Below are 22,389 nucleotides of genomic sequence, written 5' to 3'. Positions count from 1 at the left end.
GATAGCTATTATACGAAGCTCCAAATGACCTGAAATTTCATGAAGATTTTGTTATTGAATATGTAAAAAAATACAGGAACGAAGAACCACCAGAGGGGGGCCACCTGCTGCTCACAAGGCAACAGGGCGCATCCACCCCCCTGGGCATGCCTGATGCCTTGTGGGTCGCGCAACAGCGCTCCGGTGCGCTCCTTCTGCTATATGAAGCCTTTTTTCCCTTGAAAAAAAAGAGAATACCTTCGGGATGAAGCGCCGCCATCTCAAGGCGGAACCTGGGCAGGAGCACTTCTGCTCTCCGGTAGAGCTATTTTGCCGGGGATACTTCCATCCAGGAGGGGGGATCAAAGCCATCGACATCATCAACGATCGTCTCATCATGGGAGGACCAATCATCAACATCTTCACCAGCACTATGTCATCTGAAATCATAGTTCATCTCTTGTATTCAATCTTTTTCTCAAAACCTCAATTTGGCACCTGTGGGTTGCTAGTAGTGTTGATTACATCTAGTAGTTGATGCTAGTTGGTTTATTTGATGGAAGATTATATGTTTAGATCCTTAAGCATATCCAACACACCTTTGATCTTGAACATGAATATGATTTGTGAGTAGTAACTTTTGTTTTGAGGACATGTGAGAAGTCTTGTTATCAGTAATCATGTGAAGTTAATATTCGTTTGATATTTTGAGAATATATATGTTGTTCTTTTTATAGTGGTGTCATGTGAACGTCGACTACAAACACTTCACCATACTTGAGCCTAAGGGGAAGCATTGAGGAGTAATAAGTAGATGATGGGTTGTGAGAGTGACAAAAATTTAAACCCTAGTATGCGTTAATCCGTAAAGGGGTTGATTTGGATCCATACGTTTCATATGTTATGGTTAGATTTATCATAATTCATTATTCATAGTTGTGCATGCTTACTAGAGAGGGTAATAATAAGAGGGCTGCTTGTTCAAATAAGAAAAACACCCTAGCATCGATTCACCCACATATCAAATTATCAAAGTAGCGAATGTGAATCAACTAAATATAATGAACGTAACTAGATGAGAATTCACATGTGTTCTCGAAAACACTTTCCTTATTATAAGAGAACTTTCCGCCTTGTCCTTTCCTATAAAAAGGATTGGGCCATTTTGCTGCATCTTTGCTACTCTACCTTCTACTTGTTACGAATTAGCTTACTACAAAACTATTTGTTACGCCGCTTTCAGTACTTGCAAAGAATACCTTGCTGAAAACCACTTATCCTTTCTTTCTGCTCCTAGTTGGGTTCGACACTCTTACTTATCGAAAGGATTATGATTGATCCCCTATATTTATGGGCCATCACACCCCCGCATGTCTCGCCGCCCACGTCGCACACCAGGTCAAGTCCCGATTAAAAAAATAACCCCGATTCAACCAGGGGAACACCATCACTTTTAGCGATTGGGATTGACCAACTTCATAAAAAAATCAACATTCACAATACAAAATTAATATCATTACATGTCTCATGAATTTATTTTTCATATTTTACCGAAAACTTTGTGCACGCACATAGAATGTCCGGATATACACGCGGGATTTTTGTTCGGAATTTTTCAACTATTCAAAATGTGTACTTAGACAATGGGTGCATATGCACCTAGGAGCTATTGCCAATTTCTGATGAATGTTGATATTTTTTATTTAAACATGGTCAAACTTTATGATTTTTTTTGCGGGAAACTTTACGAAATTTGACTTCCAACAATTTCTATATGCAGAGTAAAAACAACGGAGAGTGTAGTAGGCTCCCAGCTGGATCGAAGATTGAAGCTCTTTCACAACTCTCACACAGTCAGCTGTTGTACTTACTTTATTTACATGCAAGGCTTTGACCAGGGCCAAAGCTTTCCTGCATGTTACTCTGTGCATTCGGCTTATTCGATTTACATGAGTCGGTTTATACTTTTTTCGGTCTGTACAGTATTAATATTTCAGTAAGTACGATATAAAATTAAAATATGGTTCGGTTTCGGTACATACCAAATTATTTCGGCATATACCATAATAACCAAAGTTGTCGTGAATTTGAGAATGATGCAATAATAATTTTCAAATTTATGACTCAAAACACATATTATTTTTCACAAATAGTATATAACTATATATATGAGTATATATGTATGCATTAATTCATACCTTGGTGGTTATGGACGTGCTTAGCATTTTTTTAGAGAAAAATGATTATGTTACATGAAAAATGTAGGTGCTTACTAGGCAATTTGGCTCGTGTACAAAAAAAAACGACAACTCATATGGTTGTTCGCCTCAAGAAAATATAAACATATTTTTTAGATCGGTTTATTCGGTTAACCGGTATATAACATAAAAACCAAGGTCAAAACAGTATGAAAACTTCATACCATGCTAAAACTAGAAACCATAACAATCGTAAAATTGGTTTGGTTCGGTTTATTTCCGGTATGATTTTTGGTTCGGTTACAGAATGGATAGAGTTACCTGCATGCAGTTGCGTTATTGCGTAGCCTTCCTCGTACTACAGTTTGGCTGTATAGTGGACCTGATGATATCGGCATTTTATGCCAACAGGATGCAATCCTTTTCATTAGAAAAAAAAAAAAGCACAACGGCATCGTATCTGGTGTGACCTTCAGTGTTCAGGTCAATTGAACAAAATACTACTGTAGTAAATATTTTGCATTGTCAGATTTGTGGGCTTTGCCCTCCCCAAAGGGAAGGAGCCCTTTCAGAAATTCTCAGTGGCCTCGGAGGACCAAAGAGGGGGTTTGGAAATAGTTTTCAACCAGCAATTGACGCGCCTCGGTATAACCTCACTAGCTGCGTCATTGCCCCAAGCGCAAAGATGCCACCCACCGTTCGCCCACTGCCCCATCTTATACCCGGCCACGCCACACGCTCTTTCCTCCACAGCCGATGTGGTACAAAACTAACATAACCCTGAACCGAGCAAAACAGACAGACTCAATGAATTAGAAGCGGGGCAGCAATCCTTGTTGGGCTGTGCCTTCCCACGGCCCATAAAAACCCGGGAGCCCAGCAGGCAGGTGATCACGAGTCTCCTCCTCTGCGTCCACTCAAAAAACAAAAAAAGTCTCCTCCTCTGCGCTGCGCTTCTTCTCTGCTTCTTTCTTCTTCCTCCTCCTCCTGCAAGCCAACCTACGCCTGCTGCGCTCTGTACGCTCGGCCAGCCCGAATTCTTCTATTTCATAATCGCGGGAGTTCTGTTGAGATACTTCGAATCCATGCGTGCCTTAGCGGAGTTCTGGTGCAGCAGAGAACTGGAGCGAGCTCCATGTCCTGCCAATACGCACTGTTCTGAAGATGTTTATCTCAGTCCCCAACGGAGGTGCATTTGTTTGTTCGCTGATGGATGGCTTAACTCACTGTTGCAGATATGTGTGTTTTTTCTTCTGAAGAACCTTCTGATCTACGAAACCACAGGCACCCATTTTTGCAACGTAAGAACAGAAGCGCGTCATCATGTCTGACAGTAGAATAACTCCGCAAATTTTACAAAGGGCATTTATGCTGCCCGGAAATCTACAAGAATAAGAGAGGAAAACATGCAAGTCGGCATCCCTCACATACCTACAGGACAAGTTCAGGTTACTGATCGCACCCAGACATGCATGATAAAATTGTTCACAGACTAACACCCAAAAGGAATAAAAGAGGCAAAACCGACTATGTTCTAACTTCTAATGTTAGGTTGCAGGGCATAGCACCTTGTTCTTCATCCCAAGGTCAATTACTCACATAGCCTATAAAACTGCATGGCCTGAACGCCTAACATTTTGTGACAACATGGAAATACTGCATAACGGAAGACTGAATCTTGGCAGCTTCTGTCAAACACATATTTCTGTAATGTAAGAACAGAACCGCATCCTCATGGCAAACTGATGGATATACCATAGTGAATCATCATACAACGCGTTCATCGCTGCTTAGCTTATCACAGTTTGATTCAGTTTCAGTTGGGCTACGTGACTGCGTCAGATACGGACTGCCTCTTGATAATTCAACGTTGAACCGAATCATGTCCAACGACCACTGGAATTTTTTCTATCCTTCCCCCGCAAAAATAAAGAATTTTATCCATCCTTCTTTCAGTTGAATCGAATCATGTCCAACGTTGAATCGAATCATGTCCAACGAGCACTCAGATAATTCAGACTTGTTGTAACTCCCCAACTGTCCATCTCGACGGCCGCAAGCTGGTAAGGCACGAGATAGAAAATTCATTTGTTCCTACGTACATCATTCAAGTCTTCAAGAGATCCAATGCGGCATTGTCATCGATCACTCGGACAAGAAGAGCTTATCGAAATCCATGCATCTCCAGGTTTTGATTCCATCTATTTTGCGCATTCGACGGAAAAGCCTTCTGGTCTTTTAGGATATAGGCAGAACATGTAGTTTGTAGTTCGCCATTCATAAGTTGCAATTGTAGCTGAGTTGCATACATAAAGAGACAGATGAATTCAGCTCCTAATTCTGTTCTGAGCTAGTAGAGTGCTGGATTCAACTCCCCCGAGAAGCTTGCTGGTCTTTTAGGAATCAGGGTATCGCGGGAACATGTGTCATGCCCTTTGCCTATTCGCAAGTCCTTATGAATTCCAGTCATTTAGTTAAGCCTGAGTTCCATAGACTGATAAATTCAGCTGCGTACTCTGAAGAAATGTTCCATGCTGAGCTACTAGAGAGCTAGATTCAGAGGAACAGGGGAATACTTGTGGGCTGTTATAATCTGAAGAAATGATCCACAGACCACAGTGCATGCGGTTGGTAGTCTTTTTTTTTGTTTTTTTGGAGGATGGTTGGTAGTCTTTGTGGTAGTGGGTACGTGCATTTTTATCTAAAAAATGAGTTGCACCGTGAGAAAAAATGGAGTACCAAAAATACGCCGTTGCCGGGGATCGAACCCGGGTCACCCGCGTGACAGGCGGGAATACTTACCACTATACTACAACGACTTGCTTGATTAAATTCGTAATCCAGGTTCTATCATTCGTCAAACTTGCCATTTTTAAGGCGCAATGTACTTTTGCGAAAGCGCGGCATGGCCAGAACTAATCCGGCAAGTTAACCTCACATGTTCCCTCAAAAAGTTTACCTCACATGTGATACGTTTTCTGAATCGACGGATTCAGCGGAATGAATGATGTTAGTACAAACTGGAGAACCAAATGTTGTTATTGGTACTAGATGACCCGTTGCAAGATAATATTACAACCGTGCCATTGTCACAAAGAGCCACACACTCTAAAGTCTGGACACCTATACACACGGGTTGCACATATGACATATAACGCCAGAGATAACCATGTGGTGGATTGTTGTCCTTTTCCATCGACCAGTTCATCCTCTTCCTATCCCCACTGTACTCGAGAAAGCACTTAGTAGAGGCGGCTCACGCCGGGATCCATCTTCGCGGCGGATCACGCTGCAGCTTGGCGGGGGAGTGGCTCCAGCTGCAGCTCAGAGGCGCTGCGGCTCCAACTGCATCTCGGTGGTCCGGCAGCTCCGAGGCGCATCAGCTCCAACTGCATCTCGGTGGTCCGGCAGCTCCAGCTGCATCTCGGCGGTCCGGCAGCTCCCGCTATAGCTTGAAGCTACGGAATCAGCAGATGGCGCCACTGTCACTCGTATCGGCGAGCCAAATCCTCATAGTTGTTGTTGTCGCTCCCTGCCGAAGGTGGCATTTGTTCTGGCTCACCCCAGGAATAAAAACTGAAGACCGAAGACTGAAACTGAAAAGACCGAGACCGAACCCGAAAAGACCGAATAAAATACGGTCTGCACAAATAGAAGACCGAATTAGTTTTTTTGGGGGTAAAGCAACTTTATTTATCATAGTCCACAGAAAGTGGGATACAATTAGGGTTGTGGGGCTGGCCTAGCCAAGTATGCCTCCCCGTCCCTCTACCAATAGCAAATCTAGCTAAGCTATGTGCTTCCTTATTGGCTGCACGACCTTCAAACGTAAATTTACAAAGAAAATCATTTGACCGGGCAATAATCTCCCTGACTATTGAACCATTCTTTCCCACGCTAGCATTGTTGATGTCCAGTATAGCCTGCTTGGAGTCAGACGCAATGAGCACATTACATAGGTTTAGGTCTTCCGCTAGGGCAAGAGCCTCTCTACATGCGATAGTCTCCAATATTAATGGATCATCCAGACCGGCTATTACCAGCGCTGAGCTTCCCAGATAAGCACCATTGTGATCTCGGCAAATAGCCGCAGCCGAGCCTCCCCTGCCCGCTCTGACTCCGGCATCGACATGAATCTTCGCGTAACCCATCGGCGGGGCCTTCTGGCGTATGGCCGGACTAGAGGAGCACCCCCCTGCATCCCCTTCTATGATGGTGGTGGCTCCATTCTCGGACAGGACCGAAAGCTCCTGTATGAATCTTTCTACAAACAAATGAGTAGCTCGAGGGGTTTGAAAGATATGCTCATGAATGGCTTTGTGTCTAGCTGTCCAAATTGCCCAGAGTGTGACCGCCACCTTTATGAATTGATCATGCGATAAGGAATCAATTAGTGTAAACAGCCACTGTTTTGCCTTGGTCTTATTTGTGTTCACTAGTTGACTGGCTAGCTCGTCATCGACCAGTGCCCAGGTGCACCTTGAGGTTGTACAGTTGATTAGGGAGTGTTTCCAAGAGTCTGGGGCGCCACACATTCCGCACATGGGTGAGTCCACCATGTCGGTGTGCTCGAACATCTTCAGTTGGCAGCGACTGTTTTGAGAGTCTCCAAAGAAATATTCTAACTTTCCCGGGGACTTTAATCTTCTACAGATTCTTCCATTGCGTCTCGTCGCCTGCCCCTGTTGATGGTCCGGCGACATTCTCCAGCCATGCCTCTCTGCGCTGACTTAGTTACGGTCTGATCGGTCCTAATGTCTTCAGGACCGAATAGACCACACGCAAGAGGCCCATCTGGCCAGCCCAATAGTCACACATAACACGAGTACACATCCTTCTCCTCACCTCACGATTCACAGGAACGCATTCATCTTTTTCTATCCCACTAGGAACCCTAGCCGCCGCCCGCCGCCCGCCGCCCGTCACCCACTGCTGTGGCCCGACGCCCCATGCCCATGAGATGTGAGCCGGTGACGACCGCCGCATCAAGGCGCGCGGCGCACCCCTGACCGACGAAGATCGGCGCCCCGAGCCCCGGCCCCGACCAGTGGAGACCGGCGCCCCGCGCCGCCATCCCCGACCCCCCGTCAGTCGCTCCACTGCCCGTGACACGGCCGTCCGCCGTCAGTGACGACCGCCGCGTCGAGGCGCGCGGCGCGACCTTGACTGATGTAGATCGGCGCGCCGAGCCAAGGCCCCGACCATTGGAGACTGGCGCCCCGCGCCGCCATCCCCGACCCCCCGTCAGTCGCTCCACTGCTCGCGACACGGCCGTCCGCCGCCGGTGCTCCGCGCCCCGATGACTGGTTCAGGAGCTGCAGTCCATCACCACTCATCACCACCCGTCTTCTTCAACTCTATTCGTCGGCTCGCTGTCTACTGCCCTCCTTCATTTCTCCACATCGCAGCTGAAGGTGAGCATCTACTTCATGTCTCTATGTACATCATCTGTGATTCCCATGAAAACAAATTGGGTACATGCCTTCCAAATTAGATACATGCTAACTTGTTATCTGTCATCATATCCCAGATATCCTTCCTGTTGTGAAACTAATCATGTGAGCACACCCAGCATAATAGCCATCTAAATGCATGTCCTATTATGTTTATGTGGCTAGTTATTTTTGGTTTTTATCATTGTCAAATTGTATTATTGCTATCTGCTCTAATACCGAGTATCTTTTCTCTTTTCTACATAGAATCTGAATCTGAACATCATGATGCACACATAGTAATTTGTTTGATTGTTTGTTCCTCATCTCGTAGTTATCTTGAAAACTATACTAGGTACTGATTGCATTTGTCATCAACCAAACGCACTCCACTCCAGCACTCTCCATTTGTCATCAACCAAACACACTCCACTCCAGCACTCTTCCTTGCATGCTAGAAATCAGCCAACTTTTCCATGAACTAGCAGAAGATATTACCAACACTAAGATTATGAAATTTTACTGAATACTTGACTTGTTGCAGAGATGATTGAAGAATTTGGGGACAAGGTGAAGGGAAAGCACAAGGTCCATGGTGGTGCTGAAATTGATTTGTTTGATGTCAAGTACTATGTTATCAAGTACTAAGTGATGGTGGTCTGCTGTTTGCTGCTTGTCGATTCCAATATTCCATGTCCTGTTGTTGCTTGTGATCTTCTTACTTTGTGTCAAATATAAATGGTGTTGCTTGTTATCTTCTCACTTTCTGTCAAATGTAATTGTTGTTGCTTTTTATCTTCTTACTTTCTGTCAAATATAAATGATATGCATACATGAATCTTGCTGCTGGACCATGAATCATGAATCTTCTTACTTCGTGTCAGATATGAATCTTGTTATTTCCTGTCAAATATAAACATAGAATTGTACTGGAAGCATCATGAATCTGAGTTGTAGCAATTAATTTGGTCTGTTTGGTCGGGACCGAAGACCGAATTGTAAAGACCGAAGACCGAATAGTTAAGAACCGAAAAGACCGAAATTATTTCGGTCTTCAGTTATGAAAGACCGAATTATTAGAAGACCGAAAAGACCGGACCGAACAAACCGAAAAGACCGAACGCCCGAGCTGAGTTCTGGCTGTGTGGCAGCCTGGCACTCCCTGAAGCTAGTTACTTTCCACGGCAAGGGAGGCTCCAGCAAGCCCACGGCGGTCGCCGTTGCTGCTCAGGTAAAAACTAACCTCCTTTGGTGCTTGATGAATCTGTAGAATTTTTGTGATTCAATTCCACTGTAGCACAAGGGGCACCATGATCTACTATTTTGCCGAGAGTAGTGGCATGGCAAAGTACATCTTCGTTTTCTGAAAAATAGAACAAGATGCAGGGACTGATCACTCGTAGAAGTAAACTCCAAAAGGAGAAGCTTATAACTTCACTAAATAACTATACCAGGAGCAACATTACTGATTACATCCTCATGGTTTCGTCATTTACAACAGGCCCAGTTGGAAAATGGCCTGTCAGGCCATTGACGTTGCTGATGTGGTGCATCGGCCCACATCGGTGAACCATCGTCGGAGTTGAACTTGTTGATGGACAATGACGGAATGCATCCCCTGAATGAAGTGAGCATTTTCCTGTTTGTTTATCTAGCCTCTCATTCTTACCTTAGACATACAAATGAAAAAAGAGGTACTCCCTCCGTCCGAAAAAATTTGTCCCAAGCTTGTCTCTCAAATGAATGTATCTAGAACTAATTTGATGCTAGATACATTTATTTGGGGGACAAGCTTTTTTGGACAGAGGGAGTATGGGAGAAAGAGGGTGGAGACTAAACAAAGATAAACCAAGATACCGAATTAATACAGAGTGATAATGAAAATAGAAAACGAAATGTGAATAAAGAGAAACCAAAGACTCGTAAAACAGAGAGTAAGAACGAACAACGAGGACCTAGCACTACTATGTTAATAGGCATGTCTCAAGAGTAGTGTTGATACTTAGATGAGTGATGCAACGTTGGAGTACTAATTAGTGGCTGGGACTGCTCCAACCATCGAGCGGGGTATATTGTATATAATACGTAGTTGAGTGATCGCCTTTAGATGTTTCAGATGCTGAAAAGTATTTTCCAATGAACATATATATTATGCTATGCATCCTGACATATGCACTTCCTTGGAATTGTTGATATGTATGTATCATTGCTAGCAGCCGTCGTTGGCCTACTTGGAGAACAAATAAGCATTTTAACATAAGGGCATCACAAAAATATCAGAATACAAAAACTATGTTAGGTCTGCATTTTTTTTCATGCATCATCTGAGTTTAGTGTACTTTTTGTGCAGCAGCAACCAGAAGCCAAAAGAACCCAATACTGTAATCTAAAATAAAAACATGTCCACAAGCCTAATAACATTGAAAGTCTGAGTCCTACTACAACAGTTCAAACAATCAATAGTCAGAAGAGGCTAATTAAGGTACTGGTATAAGGTACTTAACTGGGTATACATAATATCTAGGATCAAAGAATTTGGATAAGATGCCAAGGGTTCTTCACTCTATAAATGGAACTCACCTGAACACTAAACCCATGGTTGTCATTGCATAGCTCTAGACTGAATAATAAGGGCAATACCAAAAAATTTATGCATTAGTGCATGAACTAAGATAAAATAAAACGAGCCTATAATGATGGTGTTACTTTCTTGCGCAAGCACCAAAACTTTGCCAAAAAGTAAAATATACTGGGAGCATTGTACCTTTATTTTCCCTATAATCCTTGCCCTTGCTTCTAGATTATATGATGGCGGTGCAAGCTAGCCAACATCTTCAGATTAGTCCATCCAAAAAGCACCCCAAAGGTAAAAGTTGGATTGATTGTGTCATTCTTGAAACGCCATTATCAGAAATTCAGTTGGTGCTTAATAGTAAATAGAAGTGCAGGACATGCTCATCACGCTTACCTAGGACTCATAGGCCTTATCTAATCCCTCGCAAAGGAAATCATCTATTCTATGTGAAATAGGCAAGAGGTAGGCAAAAATGCTATATACCAAAGAGTATACGTCAATCTAAACTGACGTACTGCTCACAAGAAACAGAGTATGATAACACATCATTGCTCACTCTAAAAATAAAATAAGTTGTTGGAAAGGAGGGGGGCTATTTTATTTATACAGTTTAGTTTTGTGATTTAGTGCAAATAAGAACATGTCCAATCCTGATAGGCACAGCACCAAACAGTATACGTCAATCTAAACTGACGTACTGCTCACAAGAAACAGAGTGTGATAACATGTCGTTGCTCACTCTAAAAATAAAATAAGTTGTTGGAAAGGGGGGGGGGGGGCTATTTTATTTATACAGTTTAGTTTTTGATTTAGTAGTAGTACAAATAAGAACATGTCCAAACCTGGTAGGCACGGCAATCTCAAATCCATGGGGTCAGTTTGGTTAGATCAGGATGAGCAGAAATGAAACGCACCACATACATTTTCCATGCATCAAAATACGTTTTCAGTTTAATCAACACATGTGCTATTCTCTGAATATGAAAATCACACGGCCAATTTCTAATAGTACCCTACTTTTTTCTGTATGGCTCCTGCGATTTTTGAGAGTGCAAACCGATGAGATTAGCTTACATAGAGACTACAGCAGCAGCAAGAAAGCATTATGGTTTTCCCTAAAAAAATAAAGCATCATGGTTAAACTTATGCAGCTATCAACGCCTGTTTTAATGAAACAGAAGAAACTTAAATTAACTACAGTCTCTCACAATTCCATTAATTAGAGACTACAACAGCGGCAAGAAAGCATCGTGGTTTAGGTTTTGCAACTACCAAAATGTGAGCTCATGCGAACAAAAAATAGTAAATTATTCAGCCTAGCATCATGGTTCAGCATACAAAATTACCAAAATGTCATCTTCAGCCATGTCTTATAGTTTCAGGAAAAAGAATTACGAGAAAGTTCACCCATTAATGTGACTCAGATTCAACCTACCACAAGGTTAGAGCAGTTAATCGTCGTCCGCGTTGGCTTCGTTTGCTCGATCATTTTGCTCTGCAGCATTGGCTCTTTATCTAGTTTCCTCTGTTTTGCTCCAGGCTGCCTTTTTGCTTCTGAAGATTGCAGAAAGGGCTAAGTGCAATTGAATAAAGCTTAATATATTTCTATAACGATTTTTTCTAAATACAAAAGCTACCCACTACATACAAAGGAATCCCAAATTCATGCAATCCCTCGTACATAAGGATATAGAGATAGAGAGTCACTAAAAATCAATTGATTTAACAACTTCTATTTATTTATACTCCCATTTTATAAATTCCATTGTTGTTAACAACATCTATTTATGTATGCTCCCAGATTCTCACCAACAATCTAAAGCATTGAGCCACTGCACCATTCACTTGCATTGCCACATAGATTATTTATTCATGCAACATCTAAACTTAAAGAACATCAGACTGTAAAAGAATTGAGGAGACAGGTAGACAACAACACAGACCATCCAATGCAGTCCTCAGGGGCTCTACCAACTCTGGGAACTCAATCTCATCAAGCGCTTTGAAGACGTCTTCGGCGTTGCTTGTCTGCATCTTTCCTTCCTTGCACACATCATCTGACCTGCAAATAAGATCACACTCATGTTACTATCATCATCCAAAAAGCATCACATCACAAGTATAAGCATAATATTATTTATACTCTCAGGCGGCTCTCCCCTCTACCAAACAGCAGAGCAATTAGCTAAAAGCTCAACTATGCAAATCCTAAACCAGCAGTACTAACTATAAACCCCCAAACGTTTCATATAAGCATCATATTTCAATACCTCTGTAACCTCTGTGCCGTGAAGAATGAAAACTGCAGAAGCCTGAAGCTTTTCTTCAGAAAACTGAAAGTGTTAACACACATTCACTGAAAGTTTAGCTTCTCTTCATTCTTCTAAAAAATCAATTATTAGTGGCGAAGCTACTCTTCTCCATTAACCTCTCCCTGTTTGCTGCTGCTACAGATATGAACAAGTTCTTCCTTAGGGGAAAACAGTATATATAATATTGTGCTGACCGTTTGTGATGATTCCGGTATATACAGTAGTTAATGGATTTTGCCCTCAAGTTTGTTTCTCTCTTTTGCCGCTCTGCTCTAGTTGGGCACGGCATGCGCTCGAGTGTTCCCCTGTCCATGTTTTTGTGGCACCGCTTGTGGTTGGTGCTTCAGCCTCAATCTTTTTCTTTTGTGTCTAAAACACGAATGAATTTTATCGGCTAAAATGCCACATTGTGCAAGCCGTACCACTCTTGCTTATAATTAATTTCAGGGGCGTTTGGCAATGGTGTTTTGATGGCAGTGATGTCAGGTGTTCCAGCCACAGCCGACAGAGTACTACAAAGAAAAAACTCAAATCCATAACAAGAACTCATTATTTTAAAACAAACTCACGGGAGAAACTGGATGTGGCTAGAGGAGGTGCCTCACCTTGAACTGGTGCTCAGATCGCGGCCGCCAAGCGCGCCACCGCCTCGTCCGTGGAGGAGGCCCAGGCCTCTTATGATGCCATCGCCGAATCCAGGCGTTGTCCTCGTCCTCGCTTGTCTGTGATGCGGCCAACGGCGACCCTCCACTCCATGGCAACGCGAGCGGCGACGAGAGCTTCGATCTGGCTGTTTCTTCCCATGTTGTCATCCTCCTCACCTCTTCCGCTCCTCCACACCCACGCTGAAGACCTCAACGCCGCACTCTCCCATGAAGGCAACCAGCGGCCCATCCATAACCACTGTGTGTGCCAGCGCCGGATCGAGAGGAGGATAAAAGCGAAGGGGAAGCAAGGGGGCATGGTGGTGGTGGAGACTGGAGTGCAGGGAGAGGTGGCGGCGACGAAGCTAAAGGGGAGGGGAGGGAATGTGGGGCTCGAGGACGGGCTGGGATTGGGGATTAGGTTTTCACCACGCGGCCCGCACATCCCATAATTCAGCTACGTAAAACCAGAGTAAATTGACATCGTTCTCTGGACCCACACTTAACGAGGCCCATCAGTCATCCACCTCTGAAACGAGCACAAAGGTGCAAAAGAATTGACGGTCCAGCGATCGCCAGCAACAAAAATCGTATGACAGTAACAAGATCGAACGGCTCGCGCGGTGAAAATCACTCAAGGGCGCTAGAATGGCGGGCAACATAGCTGGGTTTATATGTTCAATTTGGTGGGCAATTTTTCCTCACATGTAATATGTTTTATTGAAACAATCTAGTCGGCGGATTGGATGATGTTACAACTACACCGGAGAATCAATGTTGTTATTGATATTGATCATTAGTTGTAACGGAATAGCCGCATAATACGTGGAGAATCGCTAGGCGTGCAATTCAACTAGATGTGTGGATCCTTGTTTGCTACTAGTACTAAAGTTGTACCAAGTTAAAATACTTATTTTGGACGGAGGGAGTATAATTTTTTTCCCTCTCTCACAACTAGGGTTTATTGTCCTCTCGTCGGAACCTCTTGGACAAGTATCATCTTCCTTTATCTCCGTCCTGCCGAGAAGCAGGGATGGAGCGTAGTGGTGACCATACCGGGCCATTGGATGTCCTTTTTCCACGTTTGCTCTTATGATTTGTTATACGTCTCCAACGTATCTATAATTTTTGATTGTTCCATGCTATTATATTATCTGTTTTGAATGTTTAATGGGCTTTAATATGCTCTTTTATATTATTTTTGGGACTAACCTATTAACCGAAGGCCCAGTGCAATTTGCTATTTTTTTTTGCCTATTTCAGTGTTTCGCAGAAAAGGAATATCAAACGGAACGAAACCTTTGCGAGGATCTTTCTTGGAACAAACGCAATCCAGGAGACTTGGAGTGGAAGTCAGAGACGCAACGAGGCGGCCACGAGGCAGCAGGGCGCGCCCCCCACCCTCGTGGGCCCCTCGTAGCTCCACCGACCTACTTCTTTCGCCTATATATATACTCTTATACCCTGAAAACATCCAGGGGAGCCACGAAACCACTTTCCCACCGCCGCAACCTTCTGTACCCGTGAGATCCCATCTTGGGGCCTTTTCCGGCGATCTGTCGGAAGGGGATTCGATCACGGAGGGCTTCTACATCAACATCATAGCCTCTCCGATGATGTGTGAGTAGTTTACCACAGACCTTCGGGTCCATAGTTATTAGCTAGATGGCTTCTTCTCTCTTTTTGGTTCTCAATACAAAGTTCTCCTCGATGTTCTTGGAGATCTATTCGATGTAATGCTTTTTGCGGTGTGTTTGCCGAGATCCAATGAATTATCGTTTATGATCAAGATTATCTATGCACAATATTTGATTCTTCTCTGAATTCTTATATGCATGATTTGATATCTTTGCAAGTCTCTTCGAATTATCGGTTTAGTTTGGCCTACTAGATTGATCTTTCTTGCAATGGGAGAAGTGCTTAGCTTTGGGTTCAATCTTGCGGTGTCCTTTCCCAGTGACAGCAGGGGCAGCAAGGCACGTATTGTATTGTTGCCATCAAGGATAAAAAGATGGGGTTTATATCATATTGCTTGAGTTTATCCCTCTACATCATGTCATCTTTCTTAATGCGTTACTCTGTTCTTATGAACTTAATACTCTAGATGCATGCTGGATAGCGGTCGATGTGTGGAGTAATAGTAGTAGATGCATGCTGTTTTTTTTTTTTGCCTATTTTAGTGTTTCGCAGAAAAGTAATATCAAACGGAACGAAACCTTCGCGAGGATCTTTCTTGGAACAAACGCAATCCAGGAGACTTGGAGTGGAAGTCAGAGACGCAACGAGGTGGCCACGAGGCAGGAGGGCGCGCCCAGGGGGGTAGGCGCGCCCCCCACCCTCGTGGGCCCCTCGTAGCTCCACCGACCTACTTCTTTCGCCTATATATACTCTTATACCCTGAAAACATCTAGGGGAGCCACGAAACCACTTTTCCACCGCCGCAACCTTCTGTACCAGTGAGATCCCATCTTGGGGCCTTTTCCGGCGATCTGCCGGAGGGGGATTCGATCACGGAGGGCTTCTACATCAACACTATAGCCTCTCCGATGATGTGTGAGTAGTTTACCACAGACCTTCGGGTCCATAGTTATTAGCTGGATGGCTTCTTCTCTTTTTGGTTCTCAATACAAAGTTCTCCTCGATGTTCTTGGAGATCTATTCGATGTAATGCTTTTTGCGGTGTGTTTGCCGAGATCCAATGAATTGTGGGTTTATGATCAAGATTATCTATGAACAATATTTGATTCTTCTCTGAATTCTTATATGCATGATTTGATATTTTTGCAAGTCTCTTCGAATTATCGGTTTAGTTTGGCATACTAGATTGATCTTTCTTGCAATGGGAGAAGTGCTTAGCTTTGGGTTCAATCTTGCGGTGTCCTTTCCCAGTGACAACCGGGGCAGCAAGGCACGTATTGTATTGTTGCCATCGAGGATAAAAAGATGGGGTTTATATCATATTGCTTGAGTTTATCCCTCTACATCATGTCATCTTGCTTAATGCGTTACTCTGTTCTTATGAACTTAATACTCTAGATGGATGCTGGATAGCGGTCGATGTGTGGAGTAATAGTAGTAAATGCAGAATCGTTTCGGTCTACTTGACACGGACGTGATGCCTATGTTCATGATCATGCCTAGATATTCTCATAACTATGCGCTTTTCTATCAATTGCTTGGCAGTAATTTGTTCACCCACCGTAATACATGCTATCATGAGAGAAGCCACTAGTGAAATCTATGGCCCCCGGGTAGACTTTACATCATATAAGTTTCTGATCTATAATTCTAGTCTACTATTTATTTCGCAATCTTTATTTTCCAATCTATACAATAAAAATACCAAAAATATTTATCTTATTATCTTTATCAGATCTCACTTTTGCAAGTGGCCGTGAAGGGATTGACAACCCCTTTATCACGTTGGTTGCAAGGTTCTTGATTGTTTGTGCAGGTACTAGGCGACTTGTGTGTAGTCTCCTACTGGATTGATACCTTGGTTGTCAAAAACTGAGGGAAATACTTACGCTACTTTGCTGCATCACCCTTTCCTCTTCAAGGGAAAACCAACGCATGCTGAAGAGGTAGCAAGAAGGATTTCTGGCGCCGTTGCCGGGGAGATCTATGCTCAAGTCAAGGCATACCAAGTACCCATCATAAACTCTTCTCCCTCGCATTATATTATTTGCTATTTGTCGGGTGGTAGGTGCGACATATGCCAACGGATGGCTTATCATAGTGGGAGCCAGTAAAACATCGCCGGTGCCTGGAAACGGGATGAGGCGAAGACATGCACGCCGGCGGATCTTACCCAGGTTCGGGGCTCTCCCTGGAGATAACACCCCTAGTCCTGCTCTGCGGGGTCTCCGCATGATCACTAGATCAATTCAAGTAGTTACAAGCGCTCCTTGAGCTGTTTGGCTAGAGGAAGAAGAAGGGCAAGGCTAGCTCTCCTTTTCTCTCTATGTGGTGTGTGGAATTCTATGAGATCAACCCTTTGCATGGGTGTCCCGGGGGGTTTATATAGGCCTACCCCCAGGGGTACAATGGTAATCCGGCTGGGCGCGGGTCCCAGCCGTCAGCGTCTATGCACGCCGGCTTCTCCGCCGGTCATTGGGGCCCGCCGACTGGTGGGTCCCGCCGGCTGCCGGCCTCTTGGCCGACAGGCCGGCCCCACCGCTTGGGGGCTTTGTCGGCGGCTGGTTACTGTTGCCTCGCCTCGGATGACGAGAGCTTTGTTGAGGTAAGCGTGGCTACAGTGTCGCCGCCTTGCGGACTCTCACTGTAGCCTTACCTCGTCTTGTCTCCTTAATGAGGCACATGTTTCGAGGGAGGGAGGTAGCCGGCTATTGGGAGCCGGCCACACCCCTGGCCGACTAGAGGAGGCCAGGCCGCCTTCGGGTGTCTCTCTGGCAAAAGGGGCCCGCCGCCTACGGGCCGTACTGGCGCCTGTCGTGGGTGACATCGAGGCCAACACGGCTACAGTGCCGCGCCGGACGGGGGATGGCTGGCCCGTACGGCGCCTTGTGGCCATGCCTGTTCCGGGATTCGGGGGTAGTGGGCTGTACTGCGGCCACGCCCCATCCTATCGCCGTTATGTGGGTACAGTCTTAGTGGGTGCAGTCTTGGCCGGCTTCTGGGAGCCGGCTTTCTTCATGGCCGGCTTCTGGGAGTCGGCTTTCTTCATGGCTGGCTTCTGGGAGTCGGTCCTGGGGATAGCCGGCCGGGGGAAGGCGGCCCTATGCTTTGTATGCTTGAAGGCTTGAATGGCCTGATAGTTTTTCGAAGAGCCAGGGGGAGTCGGTTAGGCTACCCGTGGCCATTTACTCCGACAGTAGTCTCCGAAGCTGGTTGGGCTTCGAGGCTAAGAGGAGGTCGAGAAGCTCGGTCAGCTTCTTATCTTGATGAGCCAGCAGCTGGGAGCCGGCTTCGGTTGGGCGCGCCGTCTTGGCAAAAAATTTAAAGTCGGAAGGCAGGAGTCCATTGGCGCGTGCACCGGGCCGCGGGCCGGTCGCTCGCCGCCTGCGAACCACGTGGCGTCCCTTGGCTGAAAAGAACCTGCCAACCCACGCGCGCGACAAGACGTCGCCGCAGGCCGAGGGCCCACCACTCCAACGCCTGGGCCCAGGCGCGGATTCTTGTGGCCCAAAGCTGTCTGCACGTCTTCCGGCGGCGGTTTCCGCACGCCGTTAGGGTGCAGTAATCGCGGGGCGTGGGGGAGTGGGCGCAGTTAATCCCACGTTCCTCCCCACGCCTCGCCTCCTCGGCTTCGCCGCACGAGGCTATAAGTAGGGGGAGGAGGGGAAGCGGCAGGCGCTCGCACGCTCCTCTCCTCTCCACCATCTTCTTTCTCCTGCTTTCTCTCGCAGCAGCGCCTCGCCGCCGCGCCGTCCCACCAATCTTCACTCCGCCCTGCAGCTTTGCCGCCGCAGGGCCGCGCTTTCTCCGCCGCTGCACTCTTCCTCGATAGCTTCTCGCCACCATGCAATACGGCGGGGACTGGGACGGCTCCAACGTCCATATGGACCACATTGAGTTACTCCGCAAGACGCGGCGGTTGCCCGGCGCAGACCAGGTGCGGGTCCGTCTCGCACCTGCGAAGGAGATCACGCCGGCGCCGGAGGAAGGCGAGCGGGTAGTCTTCCGCCCACACTTCCTGCGCGGCATCGGCTTGCCGGCGAGCGCTTTCTTCTGCTCCTTCCTCGACTTCTATCAACTCTAGCCGCATCACCTCACTCCGAACACGGTGGTGCTGCTGTCCACCTTCGTCACATTGTGCGAAGGCTTTCTTGGCGTTCTCCCCACCCTCGAGCTCTGGGGGGAGTTCTTCCAATCGAAGCTGGGCACCCGCATGCAGGGCGTGCCGGCCCAGAGCGGCGCCTTCATCGCGATGCGGAGGCCGGCGGCCGACAACCCCTTCCCCGTCATCACGTTAATCCAGTCGGTGAAGCTCTGGCAGAAGTCATATTTCTACATGAAGAACGTCGCCCCACAAGGCGACTACGTCAACTTGCCGGCTTACGTAGCCGGCCCGCCGGCTGGGAGGCGGCCCCAGTGGTCCTATCGGGCCGTGACGCTGTCGCAGGCTGGAGCCGCGGCCGTCGCCCGACTGCGGGTGATGATCCAGTCGGAGGGCCTGGCTGGATCCGACTTGCTGGCCGCCTTCGTCGCGCGCCGGGTGCTTCCGCTTCAGAGCCGCCCTCACCTGATCTGTCAGATGAGTGGCCAACTCGATCCGAGTCGGATGTGCACCAAGGACATGCCGCACGAAGAGGTGGCCCACATGATGAATTATCTTGCGAACTGCAAGCTCTCCGCAGAGTGGCGGTTTGGCAAGGAGCCATATTCCCGTGCACATCCGCCGCCCACGGTATGTTCTCCTTTTCCCTTTCTTCTCTTAGTTTTGTCGACGAGTTCCTCTTCGCCGACTCTGACCAGTCGGCACGTCTTGGCAGAGCCCTCTCCTTCGACCGGTAACCGGGTCGGAGACGGAGCGCCGATTCCTCCCCGACCGGGCGGAGCATGACCTGGAGGACCACGACTTGGGGCGGCCGCCATGGATGAAAACACCGAGGCGGGTGGCGGCGAAGCCGGCGGCGAAGCAGGCGGCTCCGGGCTCGGAGCCAGCTTCGACGACTGGCGGGATGACGACGAGGCGGAAATCGTCCCACGCCGCCAGCCGGCGCCCGGCTACGGCGCGGGTTCCTCCGCCGCGCCGCCTGCTCGAGGCGGCGGGCAAAAGCGTCGGGCCGCGTCGGGCTTGTTCGGCAGTCGGCCGAAGAAGCCCAAGGGCGGAGCGGCGGCGACCAGGCGGGATGAGGCGGCCGCGAAGGCGGCCCGCTTCCGCAAGGTGGTGAAGCAGCCGCAGACGGTGTCGGCGTAAGTGTATATTCCTTTGTACATTCTTTCTTCTTTTCTTGGTGATTTCTGAATCCTTGTCCTTTCTCAAAAACCAGGGCTCCGCTTTCGCTCGAGCGGGTTGCTGCCGCCTCCGTCGTTGGATCGCCGGGAGGATCCGGGAGCACCCGCCGCGTGGACCCCCGCGCCGAGCTTCAGGCGGCGATGGAGCAAAACGCGCGGGAGGTGCGGGAGGAGCGGGAGGCGGAGGAGTTGAGGGTGGCTGCCGCCAAGGCGGCACAGGAGGAGGAGGAGGAGGCGAAGGCGTGTGCCGACGCAGCGGCAAAGGCCCAAGCGGGGGCTGCGGCCGCGGCAACAGTGGAGGGGGCCTTGCTCATCACCCCTCTGCGTGTCACGGCGCTCGAGGCCCCGGAGCCCCCGCCGGAGGAAGCCGGCGGCGACCAACCGGGGTTGGAGAGGAAATACGACGTCATCGTCTCAGAGAGGGAGGCGGCACCGGCCCCGCCGACTGGGGCGGCTCAAGGCAGCAGGCCTAACGTGCCGCCTGCGCAATCGGCCGGGGGCGAGCTGGCCGCGAGGACGGACCTGGTGGTCCAGTCGCCAACGCGCGGGGAAGGCCGCATCGGCCCCGCAGAAAGCCGCGGGCTCCGGCTCGTCAGCCCGGGACGTGGAGGCGGCCAGCGCCAGCTCGGGGTGGACGCCGGGTGGAGGGACGACCGTGGTGAATGTGGCGGCGCAGGACGTCCGGAACCGACTTCAGTCCCAGGCTGCGGCGCTGAGGAAATACAACGACGAGTTCCTTGCGACGCGAGTGGCCATTCGGGTTAGTCTTCCTTTTTTGCTTTTTTGATCTTGGTTTCTTCTGTGGGGGCGCGTCAGCGCACCCACTGGGTGTAGTCCCCGAGTTCCGAGTCGGCTGCTGAGCAGGCGGCTTGGAACTTCTTAGCGGGCTTTGTTTTGCTATCTTGTTCTCATTCGCTCCTCTGCCTGACTTGCAGGACTACCACAACCTCCGCGCGGCTGCCTTCAACTCCCAGACTCGGGAGCTGACCCAGAAGAATGCTGACCTATCTGAGAGCCGGGGTAAGTGCTTCATCCTTTATCTCACGTGGGGGCGCGTCAGCGCACCCACTGGGTGTAGTCCCCGAGATTCGGGCCGACTGCTGAGCAGTCGGGTCGGATCTTCCTTGACGACTTCTTCCTTATTGCTTCTTTCTTTTCTGCCATGCCTGCAGCGGCCAACGCCAAACTGAGGGAGCAGCTGGGTGGGACTCAGGCCGCCCTCCGCGCTAAGGAGGCCGAATTTGACGCCTTGGCCCAGGAGCATGACCGCCTGGCCAAGAGGCTGGCCGACCAGGAGAAGAGCCACAAGGCGGCCCTGAAGGCGGTGCAAGACAGCGAGGCCGCCCTCCAAGCCGAATATGAGACAAAGGCGGCAAGCTGGGCCGAAACGAGGCAATCGCTGATTAATGGCTACGGCCAGATCGAAGACTTGGTTGACGGTAGGCCGCCCTCTTCTTCGTCCTTGCTTGCTGCTTGCCGTTTGGCTCATTTTCTGATTTGGTGTTTTTCTTTTCTTTCTCTTTCTTTCTTGCGCAGAGTACTTCCCTGGCTACTCTACTGCCGCCAACCAGGTCGTCGAGGCCCACCGCGAGGCACAAAGGCAGGCTGGCGCCGAGATCGCGTTGGATGCTCGCCGGTCGCTGGAGGAGCAGCTCTTGGCGATTCAAGCCCGCCTCCAGCCGGCTCACCGCATGCTCCGCCGGCTTCAGCGTGTTGGGGCGCAGGTGTTGGCCGCTCTCTGGCCTGGTGAGGTGATTCCCCGCACCCCCAGTCGGACTGCCGACTGGCTGGAGGTGGCGGTCGGCCGCTTCGAGGCCTGGAAGGCTTTTGCGGCTCGGTCCGGCGCCAGGCGGGCGCTGGAGTTCGTCAAGGCCTGGTATCCCGAGCTGAGTCTGGACCAGCTGGCCACCTGGCGGCAGGAGGCCGACACGGAGCTGGAGCCGGCGCGGCCGGCTATCATCCAGCGGGCTTCGGCGATTGCTGACTACACCGACACCAGCGCCTTCGCTCCTGAGGTGGACGACAACGGCGTTGCCCAGCCGGAAGAGTGGTTCGGGCTGAACCCGGCAGATGGCGAGGACTCGGCGGAGGAGATCGACTCCAGCGACGAGGGCGAGGAGGAGGAGGAGGAGGGTGAAGACGCCGCGCCAGATGGTGGAGCGGCCGGTCAGCCTCAGCTTGACCGTGCCTCCAGCAACAAGGCACGCGCGGGTGCACCGCCTGCAGCCGGCGATGATCAAGCCGAGACCCGCCAGTCGGCCACTCCTCCAGCCGGCGGCGCCGTCTCCACCGACCAGCCCGGCTCCCCTGCTGCGCCCTTAGTCTAGT

The 22,389-nt window shown here is 48.7% G+C and overlaps 2 long non-coding RNA genes, 1 other non-coding gene and 1 pseudogene across 3 annotated transcripts; 1 reads left to right on the top strand and 3 right to left on the bottom strand.

Moving 5' to 3' along the window:
* Positions 1-2,713: 2,713 nt before the first annotated feature.
* On the bottom strand, positions 2,714-2,864 carry LOC123056236 (uncharacterized; annotated as a pseudogene).
* A 2,060-nt stretch (positions 2,865-4,924) lies between these two features.
* TRNAD-GUC (transfer RNA aspartic acid (anticodon GUC)) lies at positions 4,925-4,996 on the bottom strand. Its single transcript has one exon. It is a non-coding gene; the product is annotated as a tRNA-Asp (tRNA).
* Positions 4,997-6,950: 1,954 nt separating this feature from the next.
* Positions 6,951-10,380, top strand: LOC123054735 (uncharacterized). The gene is made up of 3 exons (XR_006426309.1): positions 6,951-7,591; positions 8,154-8,840; positions 9,111-10,380. It is a non-coding gene; the product is annotated as an uncharacterized lncRNA (long non-coding RNA).
* Positions 8,834-13,556, bottom strand: LOC123054736 (uncharacterized). Its single transcript, XR_006426310.1, has 5 exons — positions 13,102-13,556; positions 12,128-12,246; positions 10,374-11,738; positions 9,061-9,227; positions 8,834-8,972 (listed from the first exon to the last, which is right to left on the bottom strand). It is a non-coding gene; the product is annotated as an uncharacterized lncRNA (long non-coding RNA).
* Positions 13,557-22,389: the final 8,833 nt, after the last annotated feature.

This window comes from Triticum aestivum, chromosome 2D (genome assembly GCF_018294505.1).
Source record: "Triticum aestivum cultivar Chinese Spring chromosome 2D, IWGSC CS RefSeq v2.1, whole genome shotgun sequence".
In the NCBI taxonomy this organism is placed as follows: domain Eukaryota; kingdom Viridiplantae; phylum Streptophyta; class Magnoliopsida; order Poales; family Poaceae; genus Triticum; species Triticum aestivum.
The sequence above is the reverse complement of the archived record's forward strand: the minus strand, read 5'-3'. Positions and strand labels throughout refer to the sequence as shown.